This window comes from Mustela lutreola, chromosome 4 (genome assembly GCF_030435805.1).
Source record: "Mustela lutreola isolate mMusLut2 chromosome 4, mMusLut2.pri, whole genome shotgun sequence".
Taxonomy (NCBI): Eukaryota; Metazoa; Chordata; class Mammalia; order Carnivora; family Mustelidae; genus Mustela; species Mustela lutreola.
Window position 1 is genome coordinate 111,025,622 of NC_081293.1, and position 22,097 is coordinate 111,047,718.

Sequence of the window (22,097 nt, forward strand, 5' to 3'; positions counted from 1 at the left end):
GAACTGTACATAGGAAAAAACAACACATAACAATCAGAACACTATTTTCTAAAATACTGAAGTAAATATATTTAAAATTTTTAATATTTAAAAAACAACAGCAAGACCTTAGGAAAATGTTTAGAGAGTTGTTTATAAAAGAATTCTGAAGGGGCACCTGTGTGGCTCAGCTGGTTAAGCATCTGAATCTTAATTTGGGGTCAGGACCTATCTCAGGGTCCTAGGATCAAGTCCCGGGTCGGGCTCCACACTCGGCATGGAGTCTGCTTGAGATTCTCTCTCTCCCTCTGCCCTTCCCACCTCCCTGCCTGTGCATGTCTGTTCTCTCTCTCTCTCTCTCTCTGTCTCAAATAAATAAATAAATCTTAAAAAAAATTAATTCTGAAAATGTCCAACTAACTAAGCAAGAACTAAGTAAGAACATGTCAAACTCTCTGATGTTCAATGTAAATATCCATTTTCTCCTCTCAGGATGAGAAGTAGATTCAATGAAAGTAAAACATCTTATTCTGAAAAAAATAAATAAATAAATTGGGTTGTATAATTTTTTTTAAATGGCAGTAAAAGCAGTGGAAAGCTGTCAAAGCTGTGCTTATCATCAAATTCACTTCTTAAAGTACTTTAATTACTTTTTAAGTAAGCAACAAAATTTTTAAAATAGGCACTTAAATTTTAAGACTACAAAAACTACATGTATCTTATAGGGAAAAATATCAAAAAAGAAAAAACAGTTAAGTACGATTAATAAATAAGTCCTAAAGGAGAATGGTAAATGTTCCAAGCTGGGGAATGGGTACAATATGATTCATCACACTCAATGCTCTATTTTTGTACATGGATGAACATTTCCACAGATTTAAAATATATAAATTAAACCCAAGAAATAGGCAAAGAGGTAAACCTAGATTGGGAAGAGAGAGATTAAGAAAGAAATAAAAGTACCACTATAGGAGAGGCTATTTTTCAAGCTACAAATGATACTTAACAATAATTACATTTCAGCATCATAAAGGTAATACTCTGGAAATATTTTAGTATTCTTGATTTATCAAGAAGACGATGGCCTGATTAGAATGAACCATCCTAAAAAGAAAAGTAAAAAAGTTAACAAAGAATTACCTAGCAAAGGAACTACAGCAAGACAGTTTGCTCGGTATTTCAAAATTTGAGAAAAAAAAAAAAAGATAAAATCTTGCAAACTACTCTAGAACATTAAAAAAAAAAAGCTATTATAGTACTAAATAAAACTAGCATAATCCTGACATTAACTGTCCAAAAACACACAAGAACAAAGAACACAAGTATTAACTAATCCCACCTATGACCATGTATATAACACTATATATACCACATATTAACCTAATAGCAAAATGAGTAATTTTGTTAGTGCAAACTGAGTTGGGCATATTACGGAGTACTTAATTTACAATAGAGTCATTTAACCTCACAACAGCTCCCATGAGTAAGACTCCCATATTTGAAGGTATTTCTGAAACATCACATAAATTAATCAAAACTCATATAAATAAAAGCTAAACCTAATAAGGAGGCAGATATTTCGGTTTCTTTGCATTTCAAAAGCATGCATGAACACAACTTATGATTCATGTGGGCCAAAAAGCTTTGAAATTATGTAAATTTTGACTGGTTTTCAATTTGGGGGAACTGGGATGATTTCAAATTTTGTGGGGCTCATCTCCATATTGACCTGCTGTCTTCCACTTTCTTTAAAGCAAGGCCCTTTCAAGTCTCTTATTCTCCAGGTTTTGAAAGAGATATAGGGAAACAAACTAGTGATATAAGAAAAACAACTGCAGACTGAAGGAAAAAAGTGGCAAGTATAATCATGCGGAGACAAGGAACAACAGACAGAAGAGGAGTGTGTGCCAATCTTCATGGGCCACACAAGTGGACAGAGAGGCCACAATGCTGATTTATCAGAAGTCAGAAATTTTAACTGAGAAAGGAAATTAACTACCAAGTATTAGTTCAATTAAAAAAAAAACACTAAAGATCAAGGAAAACGTATTACCTATAAGCCATCTGGCCTGTACTTTTAAGCTCTTCAGCAAAAAATATTTACAGATGATAAAAATGCCATCTAAATTCAGTTACAAAAGAAAGAAACTATTAAATAGTCATTATGGCTCATGGAGAAAGAAATCTATACATCGATATATACTGAAGGTTCCATTTAAAAGTTAACAAAACAAGGGGCACCTGGGTGGCTCAGTCATTAAGTGTCTGCCTTGGCTCTGGTCATGATCCCAGGAGTCCTGGGATTCAGCCCCACATCGGGCTCACCGAGAAGCCTGCTTCTCCCTCTCCCACTATCCCTGCCTGTGTTCCTGCTCTCACTACCTCTCTCTCTCTATCAAAGCTACCTCTCTTTCTGTCAAATAAATAAATAAATTTTTTTTTAAATAATAAATTTTTTAAAAGTTAATGAAACGAAACCATTTGAATGTGTTATGCAGTAGAAGAAACTGCAGGTAAATAAATGTTTTTAGGATGAGGAATTTAAAAGAACATCTACAAAGAGATACATATGAATACATAAAAATCAAAAGCTTCCCTATATTACGTTAGAAAGTGAAACTTTCTTTTTTTTAAATAAGTTGGTATTATTTTTTTTAAAGATTTTATTTATTTATTTGACAGAGAGAAATTACAAGTACACTGAGAGGCAGGCAGAGAGATAGAGAAGGAAGCAGGCTCCCTGCCGAGCAGAGAGCCCGATGCGGGACTCGATCCCAGGACCCTGAGATCATGACCTGAGCCGAAGGCAGCGGCTTAACCCACTGAGCCACCCAGGCGCCCCTAGAAAGTGAAACTTAAAGGTGATTAAAGACCTAATGAAAACCTTAAAATTCAACCGGAAGAATGGGCAAAGAAAAGACAAGGCACACAAGATAAAGAAATTTATTGATAATCTAATAAAAAAAGAATTCTCATCAAACACCTGTAAATTTTTTAGAGAAGCAAATTTGAGATATGATTATTTATTAAAGTTTCCTGGGACCTTCAGGTAGACACACCTGAAACTCTTTAATGTTGCCTAACCTAACACATGGTCTACTTCTGCCTCCCTCTTCAGAACCACTTCATGCAAGAAATTGTAAGCACTTCCCTAAAGGAATCAAATTCTCTGGAAGCTCTACTTGTACTTTTCTCTCTACCTGGAGTGCTACTCTCCTTATGTCTATGGCTTACTCAACCTGTAAGCCTTAATTCAAAGGTTGCTTTCTCAGGGAAGCTTTGGCTTCCTCCCACTCTTCCACACCCTGCTGCCAGAGCAGAGAAAAGCATACGCAGACGTCTGTAATGACCTTTATTATGCTGCAACAAGATTATTTTTGCTTTTCATTTTTTTTTAAAGCAAAAGTTTGCTTAAAATTTTGGGATTCACCTACTTACCAGTCCCTTCATTCCGGACAGTGAAAGTGGGAAGAAATTAAAGACAGACAAACATGGGGTGCCTGGGTGGCTCAGTCAGGTAAGCGTCTGACTCTTGATTTAGATTCTGGTCATGATCTGAGGGTCCTAGGACTGAGCCCTGCATCAGGCTCCCCGCTGAGTAGGGAGTCTGCTTGTCTCCTGCCCCTCCCTCTGCATGCACTTTCTCTTTCTCTCCAAATTAAATAAATAAACCTTTGAAAACAATACAGACCGAAAAAGACTATTTAAAATTGCATCAAAAACATTAAAATAAATTTAACAAAATATATGCAAGTTCTCAACACTGAAAATTTCTGCTTAGAAAATAGAGATGAAAATAAATGGAGAAATATATAATGTTTATGGAGTAGAAGAACTCATAGTATTAATATTTCAGTTCCCCCAAATCAATCTATACATACAACTCAATCCCAATAATAATCCCATCAAGTTTTTTTGGTAGAAATTGACAAGCTAATTCTAAAATACATATATACAAAGGCGAAGAAATGAGAATATCCAAAGCAATTTTGAGAGAAAAAAGAACAAAATTGGAAGACTCACATTGCCTAACATAAAGATTTTCTATAAAGCTTCAGTAATGAAAACAGTATGGCACTAACATAAAGGTCAACAAATAGATGAACGGAACACAAAAGAGAGCCTAGAAATAGACCTGCACTTATATGATCACTTGACTTTGGACAAAAATATCAGAGCAATCCAATGGTAAAAAGACAACAAATGAAAAGAAAAGGACTTTGAACCCTGACTCACACTGTGCAAAAAATACGAATGTATAGGAGAATATTTTTAAACATTTCTGTAAGCAAAGATTTCCTACAGAAGATACACAAAAAAACCAAAATCATTTAAAATAATTGTATAGGCTGTCTTGAGGGGCTCCCACTGGCCAATGTGGGACAACCTGAACATGAAAATAAGTAATGGCAGTAATGTTAGTAAAATCTAAAAGTTCCAGAAGTCCATTAGTATGTAAAAGAGAGAGAGAGAGAGAGAGAGAGAGAGAGATGGGGCAGAAGTTCTCCTTTACCGAAAAAAAAGATAAAAAAGGAAGAAGAGATAATGAAATTAGAAAAATCAACAATTTGTAACCCACAGTTGGAGTAACTGAACCACGTAAGAATCTTCAACAAATGCTAAAAATTATTAAGAGGTTGTTGAGAAAAAGGATCTTCACAGTCTCAAAAGTATTATCCCTCAGATTATCCAATAAGTCCACTGGGAGTAATACACCTTTACAGTGAAGAGATCTAGCAGCCACCATCTGTACCCAATCAAACAGCATCATCAATATTGGAATAAGCTGACATTATTATATATGTCCTGATGTGATGCAGTAAGAAGTACACAACACCACTTATCTATCATGACATACCCTAGCAAAAATGTTTAACCTGATTTTAGTCATAAAGAAACAGTTAGATAGACACAGTTTTGGAATGTTCTCCAAGATAGGTATTGCAGACTGTTTAAAGAAGTCAATGTGGTTAAAACAAAACAAGAACAGAAAGAAGGAAAAGTGTGGATACTCTTTGAACTTAAAAAAACATCAAGAGATACAACTACCAAATGCAATACACAAGCCTAGATTGAATCTTGAATATGAAAGAAAAAAAAAATAAAAGAAAAAGAAAAGAGAAGAGAAAAAGTTACAGAAAACAATTGGAGAATTGATTACAGTCCAGTCTCCTGGTTATGTAGAAGAATGCCCCTATTCTTAGGAGACGCATGCTGAAGTACTGAGTAGTAAGCGTCATGAAGTACATGGCTTAATTTATGAATAGTTCAGAAAACAGGAGGACAGAAAGATGTTTTGTAATAGAGTTGCCTCTATGTATCTATCCATCCATCCATCTGTATCTGTAAACCTACATATGATACAAATTTAAGTATAATGTATACATGTAGTCGTACATACATACATGTAACATGTAGCATACTGCTATTACAGAGAGCAAATGTAAATTTTCATTACAAAAAAAAAATCATTAAATTAACTCTGCCACACTGTGAGCTACTTTTCGGAGCACAGAGGAACCAGAATCATCTTCAGAAATAACTTATCATTCTATAAAACAGAATGCACATGAATTTTGCACATATTTGCATAATTCTTCTATACAAGACAGTTTAAGTGACAGACTAAAAGGAAAACCTCTGTAAGAGGCATGCAAATAATTTTGCCCTTTATGTAACTATCAAATTATCTCCACACAAATGAAAACTGGTTGAAGACTTCCTAAGTACTTGTGACTGAAGATGGCAGGCATTCTGTCTGAATGTTCGCCAGTGTTAAGTCAAACCCCTACTAATGGCCTTTCTGGTTGTTGTCCTGAGGCCTAAGTGGAACATTGGAGAGTATACTGAGCAACAGTCTAGGCTCTAAAGTTTGCCCAGGTCTTTAATGAACATGTGTACAAGATAATCACTTTTCTATAAGCTTTTAGAAGCCAAATCTGTCCTTCATTTGGTTCCACATATTAGTACCCAAACTCTTCCTAGACTTGGGGAGAGATTTTTTACACGGCACCATCCACCGAGGCTTGGACATACCAGATGCTGTTTAATTCATGCAGCTGATTTATTATACGACTACTGATTGCTATACTTCAATACCACTTCCTTCTGTTCTTTCTCTTAGTTCTCTTTAAGAATTTAGAATTTCTGGGCACCTGGGTGGCTCAGTGGGTTAAGCCGCTGCCTTTGGCTCAGGTCATGATCTTAGGGTCCTGGGATCGAGTCCCGCGTCAGGCTCTCTGCTCAGCAGGGAGCCTTCTTCCTCCTCTCTCTTTCTCTGCCTGCCTCTATGCCTACTTGTGATCTCTTTCTGTCAAATAAATAAATAAAATCTTTGAAAAAAAAAAAAGAATTTAGAATTTCTGACTCCATAGTAATATCTCTCTATATGCTTTCCACTGTTTCATTCCAAATATTTATTTTCTAGGTCTTTTCTAGTGTTGTTTACTCACTTGGGATATAATGAAAGCTTTTATTCCATTCTGATAAATCTGCTCTCTCTTTGCTGCTATTTTCCGCCCTCCTCCTGCCCACTTCCCCCAACACACACATTTAAAGCTTTCTGTCAAAAACCTCTGTCATTTCTTGCAGTCTTGTATCACTCAATAATTTCTGCTAATATCAGCAGATCAAAGTAACCATATGTGCATAAATAGGACTTAACCTTTCAATAATATGCTTTAGGACTAAGATTTATTTAGAAATTGATATCAATGACCACGAAAAATTAAAGCAAAAAACAAATATGCTATAGTATTTTTAAGTAAGTCTTCTAACAACACTAATTTATCTCCCAAACCCAAACCTGTTTTTTTTAATTAATTAATTTTTTAAAAATAAACATATAATATATTTTTATCCCCAGGGGTACAGATCTGTGAATCGCCAGCCCAAACCTGTTTTTATAGAAACTTAATTTCTAAGCAATCTATTTCTATAGCAATAGTAAAAATATTCGTGAACTTTTTTTGACACTAAATATAGAAATATTAAGATTTAAAGATGGCTGGATAAATGTATATTGATGTTTGCAAAATTTATGAGGCGAACTCAAACATATACTGAGAAACTGAATCTAGATGTGTACTACAAAATTTTAAAATTGCACTTGATAATTTCTGAAAATTCAAAGTTTGCCAGGAATATACTATGTCTACTTCATTTACTCTACAAATATGTATCGACCACCGAAAAGCTGTACCAGGTCTTCCTCTGAACATAGGATGTGGCAACGAACAAAATAAAAAATATTTCCTATGCTCACAGAGCTTACTTTCTTTTTCATTTTTTTAAAGACTTTATTTATTTGAGAGAGAGATCACAGAGGGAGAGAGAGAAGCAGACTGGCTGCTGAGCAGGGAGGCTGACTCAAGGCTCGATCCCAGAACCCTGAGATCATGACCTGGGAAGAAGGCAGACTTTTTTTTTTTTTTTTTTTTTTTTTTTTTTAGTATTTATTCACAAGCATGTTTATTGGGTTAGAGTCACATAAAAACTGAAAATAACATGATTGTTTATCAGTGGAAATAAGTGAATAGGCTATTGAATCAGAAGCTGCTTATAAAAATAGTTACATCAGGGGTGCCTGGGCGCTCAGCTGGTTAGATGTCTGACTTGATTTCAGCTGGGGTCATGATATCAGGGTTGCAGGATCCATCCCCACATCTAGCTGCCCACTCAGTGGGGAACTGGCTTGGGATTCTCTCTCTCCCTCTGGAAGGCAGACTTTCTAAAGGGGGCAGGAGGTAAATAAAAAAGCACTGTACATTTAAACTGCGTGTTTACGATGACCTCACCGACGAGGTGGAGCAAAGACCAGCAAAGAGCATTGCAGGGAGAGGGAAGAGTAAGGGCACTGCCCTGAGGTGGGTGGACTTGGCCACCCTGGAGTACAGACAGTCATTAGCTTTCAGCTTGCCTGTAGCTAAGTAACAGAACTGGAGAGCAGGGGCGTCTGGGTGGCTCAGGTCATGATCTCAGGGTCCTGGGATCCAGCCCCGCATCGGGCTCTCTGCTCAGCAGGAAGCCTGCTTCCTCCTCTCTCTCTCTGCCATCTCTCTGCCTACTTGTGATCTCTGTCAGGCAAATAAGAAACAAACAAACAAAAACAAACAACAACAACAACAAAAAAACTGAAGAGCAGCAGGAGGAGATAAGAGAGAAGTTGAGAAGAGGCAGAAAACCTTATAGGCCACTGTAAAGATTTTAATGAGACAGGAAGACACTGAAGGTTTTCAGCAGAGGCTCTCTAGCTGAGAGAGCCATAGAAGCAGGAAGACCAATCAGCAGATACGGTAACAGATTCCGGAAGGAGGTAAAGCACTGACTTATTAGACTAGCATGGTAGCATGGAGGTGGTAAGAACAGACTGGTTCTAAAAACAGAGTCGAAAGCACTTGTTGATGGGTTGGCTGTGGGGTCAGGGATAAAGGAAGGACAGAAAGAGAACTGCTGGGTTTACAGCCTGGGGAAATTGAAGGATGGAGCTGCTATTTACGGAAATGGAGAAGATCGTGGAAAGGCAACTTCGAGGAAGAACATCAGTTCAGTTTGGACACATCAAGTTTGAAATGCTTATTAATATCCAAGTAGATAGTTATTATTATTAAAGGAAATTGCCAGAAAGAAGTCAGGAGTTCAGGGAAGAGATCTGAACTAGAGAGAGAAATTTTAGAGTTCGTAGCTTAGGGATGGAAGTTAAAAGCATTCAATAAAACAGAAATTTGAATGTCCTCCCTTCTTTCCATAAAAGATGAGAAAATAAAACAAGGCTCCTTTATCTGTAGAACAGAAAATAATTAAGATGGGGCCCACTCTAAGTCCACTAAAATTCTCATTTTATTAAATAATAAGCACTGAACACCTACAAAATGTAAAGCCCCAAGGACATTTAAAAGGTTTCAAAAAGCAATGTTAAGTGTTCCCCTGCTTTCAGAACTGCCATCTACTTGAGGAGACAGCTAGATAAATAATAGAAGGGAATGACGAAGAGGAAGAAAGGAAGGAAGGAAGGAAGGAGGGAGGGAGGGAGAGAGGGAGGAAAATGAAGAGAAGAAGGAAGGAAGCTAGTCAAGTGAGTACCCCGACAATAACCATGCCCCTGGGTGTTGCCTGGTCCAAGGGAAGATGAGCCAGCTGGGGAGAGGAAGGACACTTGACAATGTAGATTTGTTCTTCCACAGATCACAGGTTGGCAAAATGGCAGCATGCCATGGAATGGCCAGTCACGTTGGGTAGTTCATGTTGTTCGCTCACTACCTCCGCAAGGGTTGACAACTCGGTAGACAATTACGCCACCAGCCCTGGCTGAGTCAGATGGCTGGCAGGTTACAGCCACATCTCATCACCATCCAAATTTAAAAATCTCTCTCAAGATGGGCTCTGGCAAACAAGAATATTCATCTTTTTCAAAAACAGCTATCAGGTGGCCCAGAATAACCGGAACAACGTGGTCTCTACAGCTACTTCCCTCCAACTTCTACTGTTTCTTTCCAAACTCTGAGTCTTCTTCCAGTAGATCTCTTTTGGTGCTCAAATAGATTTTTACAGCTTTTCTCCCTTTCACAGCTTCAGCTCTAACTTCTATACTCATATACTACCTTCACAGCTCACCTAGAAACAACTTTATTTTAATCTTCTAGGTCACAGAAGCTATACATAACCCCATTTCCCTTCATGAGTCAAACAAAGTCATTTCCACAGGTATAAAAGACTGCTGATTTTCTTGGTTGCTGACTACTCACCATTTTCCAGAACTTTTTCTTCTTCCCACAGAACAAAATCTACTTTTAGCTTTCCTAAAAAATCACAGGAAATCAGTTATTATGGTTATTACGGAGTTAGCACTATTTTTCCCGATTTTGCATTCATTAGTACTCTCAACCGTCAGTAGGTGGTAATTCAGAGCAACCGTGTTCCTCCTTAGTGCACACATTCTCATGAATATTTAAAACTTCCTCTTCAGGATGTGCTACCAGCTTTAGCAACGATGGAGTCAACCATCATATTACTTCCTTTGGAGGAGATCATCACGATGTGACCACCAGCCAACCTGTGAGCTGGACCTGGCCACCGGGAGACTCCCCACCCCCTTTCCTGTCCTTGGAATGTATATTCTGCTCGTCTTCCTCACTCTCAGAAGCTGCTCCAAAGATACAGGCTTGAAATAGAACTGTGGTGCTGAGACCATCTGGACTGGGTGTGTGTGACTGACTGAACTCACTTGAGGCCTTGACATAAACTTTGAAGATTCTGGAGGCCGGGTGAGGAAAACTACTCATCTTGCAACTGCTCAAGACAAGCCTTGTAAGTAAGTTCCTTCATCCCTACAACTGCCATGGCAAATGTGAAATGGTCTGCCTCTTTCTTCACTGTCCCTGCCCTGCACACACAGCGGCCAGTTTCATTTACACCCCAGAAGCTCCAGAGGAAGCTGTAAACCAACAAATCCCTCAGTTATGCAACCTAAATATTTTCCAATGCATATGAAGACATCTCTGCGCCATGTACTGCCATTTCGTCAGTGCTCACTGCAAGCAATTTTCAAAAAGAGGATTTCGGTTCTCAGGACAGAACTGCGATCTTATTGATCTCTATCTGAAAATCAGTAATGTCCCAAGACAGTGAGCTCAATGACCTCCCACGAATCATAGCCAAGTGGCTACAAGTGGACACTTCTTTTAGTAACCATCTCTCTTCATCTCAATGACTAGAATTAAGAATATGTTCATCACACATTCTCCACAGCCCTCCCCAAACTTATCTCCTCTACAGGGGAAAAACTGTAGAGTAGCCAGCTGTAGCTGGCCAGCTGACAAGTAGACAGCAAAGCTAAGGTGGTTATTCAGAAGTGAGGAGCAGGGTTTCTCTTCATTCAAAGGCACAAGACCCTTTCCGTGAAAGAGGAGAAATTGGGGCGCCTGGGTGGCTCAGTGGGTTAAGCCGCTGCCTTCTGCTCAGGTCATGATCTCAGCGTCCTGGGATCCAGCCCCGCATCGGGCTCTCTGCTCCACAGGGAGCCTGCTTCCCTTTCTCTCTCTCTCTCTGCCGGCCTCTCTGACTACTTGTGATCTCTGTCTGTCAAATAAATAAATAAAATCTTAAAAAAAAAAAAAAAAAAAGAGGAGAAATAAACATTCCTGCAAATGTCACTCTAGCTGACAAAGCCATCCTCTCCTCATTGCTCCTTGGTGGCTCCAACACTGGGAGAAGTAGTACACCAAGAGCAATGCCAGGGAAGACGGAGTATCAACTGCCCCTGGCATTATCCAAGGCCAACTCCCTAATTCACAAACCAGGACAAGCCAAGAGAAGGAACGGTCATTCACATCTTTGCCCAGGAGTATCTACCAACAGGCAGAAGTTACATATGTCACCTCCTACTCTGGTATACAAAATGGCACATAGTTCCTAACATAATTACTAATCTTTATGGTGGGTGAAGGTCTGCTTGGTGCACATGACAGATTAGGAAAATCAATGGCAAAATCTTGACATCTGGATTTGAAGGGGAAAAAAAAAAAACTGTAACCTTTCCTTCTTTCATCAGACTTCATAGGTGGCCATATAGGAAACTGATCTTCAGAAGATCAGCATCAGATGACTTTAGCTTATGCTTCAGGAAACAGAATCACAAAAACAAAGACCACATAAGACTCAGTGCAGTTATAGGCTAATATACTCAGGAAACAGAATTAAAGCCTCATAATGAGAACGGATTCAGAGAATGTTACAGAGGTAGAGGATATCATAAAAGTAGTAAGAGCTCAGGCGCCTGGGTGGCTCAGTGGGTTAAAGCCTCTGCCTTAGGCTTAGGTCATGATCCCAGGGTCCTGGGATTGAGCCCCACATCAGGCTCTCCGTTCCGCAGAGAGCCTGCTTCCTTCTCTCTCTGCCTGCCTCTCTGCCTACTTATAATCTCTGTCAAATAAATAGATAAAATCTAAAAAAAAAAAAAAAGTAGTAGGATCTCTTTAAGCTCTCAAGGTTCTCAAAAAGGTTTGAAACCAGCTCCATTATTTGCTCTAAAATAATGTAACAAGAGATAAGTAATTACAAAGTCAAAAACAAAACTGTAAGAATGACTTAAAAATACAGATATTGGTGTAGAACATACATACTACCCGTAAATACTTCAAAAAATATTTAGGGAAGGAAAAACTAACAAATAATAACCCATTATTTCTTGTGTACAGCTTTTATTATGAAGATAAGCATTAAATTTGATTCTGCTATGAGCTTCATCTTCCGAACTGGTGACCATGTCATTCCCTAATATCTTTTACTGGACTTTTCCAGTTTTCCCAATTATCACTCATTCACATTACTCAATAATTCAGACTCACTCACCTCTGAAACATCTTCCATCCTGGTATCACGCTAGTTTTTTTTAAAAAATGAAAACTCGAACGAACCATTTTATCCCCTTTCTCTCATACTCAGGGCTCTAGTCATAGGGGCCTATTTTTAGTTCCCTGTGCAGGAGGAAATTTCACCATCCATGCCTTTGCTCTAATGCTCCATTTTCCTGGAGAGTCTTATCATCAGAGCACTTAAACAACAGCAATAAAAGCCTGTTCACTATTTAAGGAAGCTTAAGTACCACTTCCTCAAAGAAACCTTCCATAAACTCACTGGATGACACACATGTCATGCATCTTTTATGGCACCTCGAATCTTTCACACATTATTCACATGTCCTTTTCCCAGTGCTAGACCAACAGTTCCTACAAGACATGTAGACATATAATCCTTCACACCTAGGGAAATGCCTAGCTATGGGTTATGCATTTGATTTGTTTGTTTAATTCATGAATCACAAATATCATCATATAAAAGTCTGGGGTCTGGGTGCTTGTTAACTAAAATTAGGCAAATTTATACACATGTCTGGGATTTCAGTATAATACGTTAAATGAACCAAGAATATTTAACTTTCTTTAATTACTGTAACTGACAAAACAATGAATCAAAATGTCCCAAATTAATTAATTTGGTCATCTCTTATTCCAATGTATTTTCAATGCTATTTACTGAAGTCATCCCAACAACACACTACATGAACTGATATAAATATATGGAAAAAGGGAAAGAAACCACTAAAGGAATGGGACCCAAGTAGACAGATATTAAAATCTACCACAAGTAAAATACTATGCTAGAAGCTGTGAGGAAAACCAAAATGAGAAAGACAAGCCCTTGATCCTCAAGTAGAACAGTTTTATAAAGGAGGTAAAATGGTTATAGAAATAATTAGAAATCAAAGCCTAAGATAATTATAATACAGAGAAGACTGAACTTTGGATTGTGGTGACCAGAAAAGGCTTCATGAAAAAGCTGGCCCAAGAGTAAACATATGACTTTGCAAGAAATGGAAAGGAAATGCATATTGTGAATAAGGGGAAGACTGGAGTAAATTAAAAACGGAGGTGCAGGAGCATGTCCAGGACCAGTGAGCCATGGACGGTCTGGGAGGGACCCCATGTGAGCATGCCTCAGAGGGTGCGGCTGGGCCAGGAAAGAGGACAGGTGACAAGGGCCATGGATGGTCAGCACGGGAGTGAGGGCTCGCTTTTCATACCTAGAGCCGGGGCATGAGGGTACACAGGCTCGACTAAGGGGGTCAGAGACTGAGGACAAGGAAAATGCGTCAAAGGCCACAGCTGTCCATTGGCTACTGAAATGCAGGCAGAGATGCTCTTCAAAGCGTTAAACCAGACTCAATGGGTTTCTGGCTGCCACAAAGTGAGGTGTAGTTGTGGTTTGCTTCTCCAAGGATACAATCATTACAGGATTCCAGAATTTATGCTTTCTCTCTGTCCTATAAAAATGTGTATTTTACCACCTGTACACACAGAGGGCAAGAGAGAAACACCGAATTGCCAATACTAAAATACTAAAATATGAGACTTTCCCCCTCATAGATCCAAATTTCTAGTTTCTCTTCAAATATAGGCAATCCTGGCAATATTTCCCAGCTCCCCAGTTTGACATCCTGCCACCTCACTTACATGCAGCCCCACCTAGTCCTTCTTGGCATTTGTTTGGGCTCCTAGTTTACGTGGTCTTTGGATCCCCAATAGTTGGGGTCCAGTCTCAGCTGGCTGTGGGAGGATGGGGCTCACAAAGAACACTGCCTAGTGTCAGTCCCCTCCTTACTATCTGTGTAACCTGAGACAAGCTACTTTAACCTCTCTGTGTCTCAGCTTCTCCTTCTGTAAAATGAGGACAATTATGATGTAATGTACTTCAGAGAGCTTTTGCGAGGAATATATTAGTTTCTAGAAAGCGGTGGTTGGGCAGGTATTGGGGCCAGTGAGACGTTTTTGGTTGTCACAACTGGGGGAGGTGTCCCTGGCATCTGGTTAGAGTCCAGGGATGCTGTAGGATGGCTCCCACAACAACAACAACAACTAGCCAGCCCAAAATGTCAACAGGATGAGCAATCCAGACACAAAGCGATGAGAACAGCGCTGGCCCAAAGGAAGCCCTCTTTTAAGTGTGAGCTCTTATCAATAATACCCAAAGCGAGGACTGGCTGGTACTCCTGGCTCAGCTGGAGAAATTTCTGATAGCTCAGGAGCTCCTTGCTTGATGAATTTAAGTGCGACACAAATAGCAAAATGTACTTGAAACTCCCTGGTTCCACATATTCACTCAACAAGCAAGTGGTTAATATAAAGAAAACAAAAACAAAAATATGAGAGTCTATTTTCCTAAAACAAAAAGCAAACAAGAATACACCCAGGGGAGCAATAATGCACAGGATTTGAAAAGCACACTGTCCTAAAACACATGGGTGGTGGAAACCAGTGACTACTGCAACTTAGAGGGTACTAGGCCAAATTCCTCTCCACTCCAAGTTTTATACACTGAGGATGCCCACTGGTCCCAAGATAGTTTTTGGAAAACTGTGACAAGACGAGAAGTAGAGGAGAAGGGTTTTAAACTAAAGAGTCAACCAAACCCCGTACTACTCCAGTGCCTGCGCAGGAATATCCTGCAGGCTGGCAGGGGTCCTGTGATGGGGAGTCATCACAACAGGTACCTTCAAGATCCAGATTGAGAACAAGCAAAACAAGTAAAATAGCTCAGACAGGCTCGAGCTCTGCAGGACAGTAGAACTCATGACATCTGGTGCAAGCCTCCGCTGTCTCCAGCCAGGGATACGGACCAGGCTTCTTAGCCCAGCACCACATGCATCCCTGGCTAGGCTCTCTGGGCCTTTTCTAATTTTTAATATTCAAAAGCTAGAACTGCTATTATATTATCCAGTACCATAAACACAGGCAACAATGATTTTTACTTGTGACCACTTATAACCCAAAGATTTGAGTTCCTCTCAAGGGATCCCTTGGTAACTGCAGAAGTCAGACCCTTAACTGAAACAGGAAAGAGGTTCTGTTGAATCAAAGCCAAGAAAAACAGAACAGTGCTTCTCTCAAAGATGAGATGATAAAAGTATAATAAAACTAAAGGGCTCTACAAGCTACAAAAAACTTTGCATGTATAACAAGAATAGTTAAGTGTCTCCTAAGCTCAAGCAAACATATAATTTGAACACCCATGTATAAAAGAGTGCATTATCAAAGATACCAGGATTGGTAAACTACATCACAAAGAAAGACTCCCAAAAGTGTTATGAAAGAGAAGGCTTCTGTTAAAGACACAGGAAATATTCCATTAAATAAGCAGCACAAATGAAACATGGAAGGACAGGCCGAACTTTGGCTGGATTTGTCCATCTATGAGGCATTCCAGGCAGAACACAAGCAAAGACACGGAAGCTGAAACAGCCGGTTCAGTCTGGGGCACTGGGTTCGGGGAAGGATGGCGCTAGAGTCTGAGACCAATTCATCACAGCCTAGATCTTCAAAACATGGACATTGGTTGCACGAACAATCTTGAAGGACAGAGAAACTCAGTCAAAATACCCAGTGAATAGCTTAAAGAGCAAAAGCTCTCTTTTGCCTAAATTTAAGACTTTCCAACGTGTAAGAAAGATAAATGCATTTACATAATTCTAATTCAACTAATGAAAGACAATCCCTATTACATTACAGGAGAGTCAAGAAATCACCAGAAAGTAAATTGAACTATTTGTTAGTTTACTATTACTCACCTACCATATCCCAGTCATAAGAAGCAAAGCTTGGAAATAAATAATGAGTATTTTTAAATTGGAGAACATAGCAACTCATTTTTTAACCATAAAATCCATGAACCGATTTTTACTTAATTTTTTAAACTGATTATATAGTACCAAGAAAGAAGCTATATCCCAAAGCTGACCCAAAGACGTCCTCAACTCTAGGAAGAAACTCCACTTGCTTACAAGAGTATGAGCCAGCAGCTCTACACAATGTTCCCACACCTGTAAGCACAAGGTTAATGCTAGGAATTCAGTAACAAGTTTTGAACTCCCTTTCAAAGATGTGTGCAATTAGGGGCACCTGGGTGGCTCAGTCAGTTAAGCATCTACCTTCAGCTCAGGTCATGATCCCAGGGTCCTAGGATAAAGCCACACATTGGGCTCCCTGCTCAGAAGGGATCTGGCTTCTCCCTCTCTCTCTCTCAAATAAATAAATAAAAATCTTTAAAAAGGAAAAAAAAAAAAAAGATGTGTGCAATTAAACCTTAAATTTTATAGTCATTTTTGAGGGGCACCAGGGTGGCTTAGTCGGTGTCTGCCTTCCACTCAGGTCATAATTCCAGGGTCCTGGGATCGAGCCTACTTCTCCCTCTCCCTCTGCCTGTTGCTCCCCCTGCTTGTGTGCACCCTCACTCACTCTCTCTCTCTGCCGAATAAATAAACAAAATCTTAAAAAAAAAATCATTTCGAAACCACTGCCTACTAACAAAAATTTATAATCTACTAACAAAAATACTGTATTCTCAGGGGCGCCTGGGTGGCTCAGTCAGTTATGCATCTGCCTTAGGCTGGGGTGATGATTCTCTGGGTCCTGGGATCAAACCCAGCATCAGGCTCTCTGCTCAGCAAGAAGCTTGCTTCTCCCTCTCTTTCTGCCCCGCCCCTTACTCCAGCACACTCTCTCTCTCAAGTAAGTAAATAAAATCTTTATAAAATAAGAAGACTAAATCATGATCTCTAAAATGCCGTTTCAAAAAATATAACTTCAAAAAATATATAACTTCAAATAATAGAGATTTGTAGCTGTAGCTATGTATTCAGAGAAGCAGTGAGGTAGAGTAACATGGATTAGGCTTTGGGGTCAGGCTAGCTGGAATGTTCGAATCTACGCTCACTCAGTACTAGCTAGATGGCTGAAGTACAAGCTTCCCTTCTGATCAAGAAGGATTAATATTTACCTTTGCAATATGTTGGAAGGACAGAATGTATGTAATGCTCCTGGCACAGTGTAGGCACTAAATAAAGGCAGACATTAACTCTCTGGTTAGTTAAAATCTCTGATGAAAAATGGTAATCCACTTGACCATGCAGTTTCCTAAAACTCAGCTTGGACAAGAGCAGGGAGTGACTGCCAGTCCTTTCCAAAGGGTGACCCCACATAAAGATTGGAGGGCTCCTAGGAAGGAAGGATAAAAGCAGGGAGCTGAAGACAAGCAGAGGCTGAGAGTCCTGCACATAATAATGAATGGGAAAAAAACAGCATGAGACACTGTGCTAAAGGGAAAGAGACGTATTTTCATTAAGAGAGAAGACTACTGGTGAAAAAATATATACATAATGAATTGCTGCAATGATTTCATAACCAAAATAAAACAGAGAGCTAGCTAGAGTCTATGAGGACCATTAAATAAAGAGGCGTTTGGCAACACACAAATCCTATGCCTTTTGCCTGAATGCCCACCTCTCAAGTGTCATCTCCCCCCACCTCACTCTCTCCAAGGTTCAATCCATTCCACATTATTTCTCTTTTACCCCTGGTATACTCTAAGCCCATTTTTCCTTTAGCTCCTTTGCACTGCAGTGTCTGCCTGGAAACTTCCACCAGATCTTCCCATGGCTGACTCATTCTAAACACTTAGGTCTCATCAAACTATCACTTCCTCAAGGAAACCTTCTCTTGTCACCATATCTAAATTCTCTCTTACTCCCCCATATCCCAGTCACACTCTATCCCCTTATCCTGAACTATTTTTTCTATCATTTATCATTATTTAAAATAGTCATTTTTCTTTACATGTTTATTAGACACCAAAATGGAAGGTATTTGAGGGCAGTAAACTAAGTAAACTTTTCAATCTCCAACACTTCAAACCAAAATATGGCATAGATGGGGTACTCATCTGATAAACTTGTTCAAAGAATAAACTGAAATGATTGAAATTGCCATCCTGTGAACATAAGGAAAAGTCTCCCAAAGTGACTTCAATTTCACTTCTTTAATGCAGTTTTATGCAATCATGCAGACTTAAAAGTTCACTGCTTTACCAAGATTTAAAGAGAATGAATTAATGAAAATATTATATATGTATGTACATACTGTACACCACACATTTTCACTTTATGGGAATGAATCTATGCATAAAGCAAAGGTCGTAAAAGTTTTATTTTTTGAGATCCTGCTTTTAGAAAGAGAGTAGATGGGTAGGTGGTACACTGAATTATCTGAATTATCTTTCAGAACCTTTCTCAACAAAGATTCTGAGGTAAACAATCTGAACTAATTCCTGGATATTTGAGAAATTAGACCTGGTACTTGGTTACCTTGCTAAACTTATCCAAACTATTACTGAGTCAAGTGATGAATTCAGTGATTCCATCTGTGAAATAGAAGACAAATGACATGGTGAATAACTGGCACATTAATGGAAGGGTAAGAAAAGTTCCACAATGTTAACCCCTATTTGAACAAAAGAGGGGGAGGGGACAAAAACAAACAAACAGAAAAACCCTCTTTCTAGAAAATCCTAAACAAAAATAAGCATGCTACTTTGATTTCAAAATATGGCCGGATACTATGAGTGGGCAAGGCAGTGAAATGAAACTAGGGCCACAACACTCATAACTTGGGCTTTGATTTTTCAATGCTGTTTTGTTTTGAACACAGATTTTCTTAATGAGTAAAAGAGGCCAACGATCGACCTTGTCTGTATAACCCACGCATCACCCTAGTCACCGTTCGTGGTTAACTCCGGAGGGCCCATGGCGCCAGCACGGGGCGGGACCCCACCGAGGACTCCTCGAGGTCCGCAGGGGGAAGGAATGCAGACCTCTCTACCAGCATCCCAGCCTCAGCGCTGGAATGAGGTGGGGCTCAGCATTCTGCAACTTCACTTTTGCATCCTTTATAAACACAGCCTGCCTAGCCCCTCCTCCTCCCCGAGGACCGCGCAGCGCTCCGCAAACACCCGACGCTCCGGCTCTGGCCTCCGTTCAGGGGTCTACCATGAGCCCCGGGCAAGTCATTTGATCCCGGGTGACTCAGTTTTCCAATCTGTCAAATAGGGTGACGAGAAACCCAGCCTACCTTATCGGGTGGTTTCGGGCCGGCCGCCCCAGGCTGGCCCGGGGACAGCGGTTCCGTGGTTGCGCCCGCGCCAAGCGGGCGGAGGGGCGGGGCTTGGCGGGGCGGGCCCCGGCACCAAGCCTAGCAGCCGACGCGCAGCCCACCGCCGGCAGTCAACCACCCCCTGCCCTCTTCGAGTACCGGGCCCGTGACGTCAACACGCTGACGTCGACGCACAGAGGCTCACCTCGCCGGAGGGACCAAAGACTGGGCGGCGGCCTGCGTGCCCCCCGTAACAGAGCCAGCGATTGGTGCAAGGGTCTGTCGATCATTTGCTGCCCAGTAAGCGACACAAGAAGCCGGGAGGGGGCGGGCTGGCTTGGCCCGAGGGGAGGGTGTGAATCTGGACTTCGTTTTGAGAGCCTCGAGCTGGTTGGACTTGATTGAGTGTTGTCCCGCGGTGTTTTGTTAATGGGCCGCTTCTCCCCTGCGGGAGATTTTGCTTCTTTCGCTTTCCTGCAGTCTCTTGGTGGAGATTTAGGTTCCAGTTTGCGGAAAATAGTCATGCCTGGATTTCAGGGTCCCTGGCACTTCCCACTGTGCTCTCCGGTGGGGAATGAAAAAGTAGGACCTTATATTTCTCTGTTGAAACGTCACCTCCAATTTGAATTCTCCTCAAAGCCCCCAGACTTATTTAGGAGACCCTTTCACTGTTCTCCTGTGGCATAATAATTATAGTCACATATAATTATATTTGTTTTCCCGCGAGATGGGGCGCCTTTTAACGATTGTTTTAATTCAAATTACCTTTAAGTTTTAAAAGATCTTTTTACCAATAGATGATATATAGTTCAAATATTTAAAGGTGTAGAAGGTCATACAGTGAAAATTTTTCCGCTTCCAGTTTCTCAGGCATTCAGTTCGCCTCTTGGAGGGAACCACTGTTACCTTCTGGATGGATAGCCTTTCAAAGTAGACGTTCTAAGTGCTATGATCAATTTTAAATTACACATAGTAGTAAATGTAAACGTTACAAATAGGCTAAAATCATATTCAGGCACTAATTACAAACCCAGTCCCTATATGATGACTTCTAGTTCCTATGCATTTACATATGTGTAGGCTTTTTTTTTTTTCCCAATCAACATTATATTCTTGAGATTTTTCCGTATCTCTATATAGATCTACCTCATTCTTTTAAGATACTTCATGGCAGTCCTCGGAACCAATAGATACAATTTATTATTTCCTTACGGTTGGATATGTACTTAATCTCTTTTTTGTTTTTCTGTCAGAAGCATTGCTACATTGAACATAAATGCATGCTGAAAATACATACATACATACATACATAAATGCTACTCCTTTTTGTACCTGTATCCAACTGTTCTCCAGGGTAGAAATACAAGCAAGTGAATGTGCTGGAAAGAGAATTTTCAGAGTAGATTCTTCATAGCAAATTTTAAATCTTCATAGTAGATTCTTTCATTTGCTCCTTTAAGTAGCTGTTACAACTTGCATTCCTACCTGTAATATATGAGCAACTCCCTGCACTTGCTAAAATGGAAACAAATTTAATTTAAAAAAATTTCTGAACTGATCAGTGTGAAAAAATTTTTGAAGGATAACACTTGTGCAAAAGAAGTGCAGTAATCATGAGTGTATGTGTTGGTAGGAAAGTGAATGAACTTGTGTAAGCATCTCCTAGATCAAGATTTTGAAAATTTACCAGGAACATAGAATCTCTCCTTATACTTGTTCTAGTCATTGCATGCCTGGACAGAAATAGCTACTATTTGAATTTTACTACCAAAATTAGTTTTGCCTGCCTGAACCATTGAATATGGACAGAGGTAGTATGTGCTCTTGTGTGGCTCTTTTAGCTCAGTACTATGTCTATAATATTGATTCATATTAAAGAATGTAGTTGTTTGTTTTCATTTTTGTATACACTTCCAAAGTTTCTCCATTTATTCTAATATTGCTTGAGGTGAAGTTGTTTGAAGTTGGGGTGGCCACAAGTGATAGTACTATAAATATTCTTGTAGATCTCTGTTGATGCACATAGTTGCACATTTGATTTTGGTATATCCCTAAGAATGGTATTACTGTGCCACAGGATATGCTTGTATTCACTATTAGTAGAACCTGTCAAATAGTGTTTTATTTTGGTTTACCAATTTACAGCTCACTAGTGGTGAATGAAAATTCCAGTTGCTCTACATCTTTGCCAACATTTGATATTCTCATTTTTGTTTTGTGCTTATCCTCTTTTTTTCTGTTTTCAATTTTATTGAGGCAAATCGAATACACAAAAAGTTGCATACATTTTATACAGAAATCTTAATGAGTTTAGATGTGTGCATATACATGATACCATCACCACAAGCAAGATAATAAACATATACATCACCACTAAAATATTTATTGTGTCCCCTTGCTTTTGATGTTGCTCTTGTTGGTAAGAGAACATAACATAAGATCTACCTTTTTAACAAGTTTTTAAGTGCGTAACACCCTGTTGTTAACTATGGCCTAATATAGATTTTTCATGTAAGTGGAATCATGCAGCATTTGTTCTTCTGTGGCTCACTTATTTCCAGGCATAATGTTCTCCATGGCGATATGATATCTCCTGTTCCTCACCCAGAACTTCATGAAAGCCTCAAACTGGGCTGGTCTTCA

At 39.6% G+C, this 22,097-nt stretch overlaps 1 protein-coding gene across 4 annotated transcripts in view; it reads right to left on the reverse strand.

Moving 5' to 3' along the window:
• The window catches only part of STARD3NL (STARD3 N-terminal like), a 60,156-nt gene extending 40,524 nt beyond the window's left edge, over positions 1-19,632 (reverse strand). The window contains exons 1-2 of one of the 4 annotated variants that reach the window (XM_059170757.1): positions 19,434-19,632; positions 9,723-9,776 (exon numbers count right to left, since the gene is read on the reverse strand). The gene's annotated coding sequence lies outside the window, so the exon portion shown is untranslated. The remainder of the gene's footprint in view (positions 1-9,722; positions 9,777-19,433) is intronic. The other 3 variants (XM_059170756.1, XM_059170759.1, XM_059170758.1) reach the window with 3 other exon arrangements.
• Positions 19,633-22,097: the final 2,465 nt, after the last annotated feature.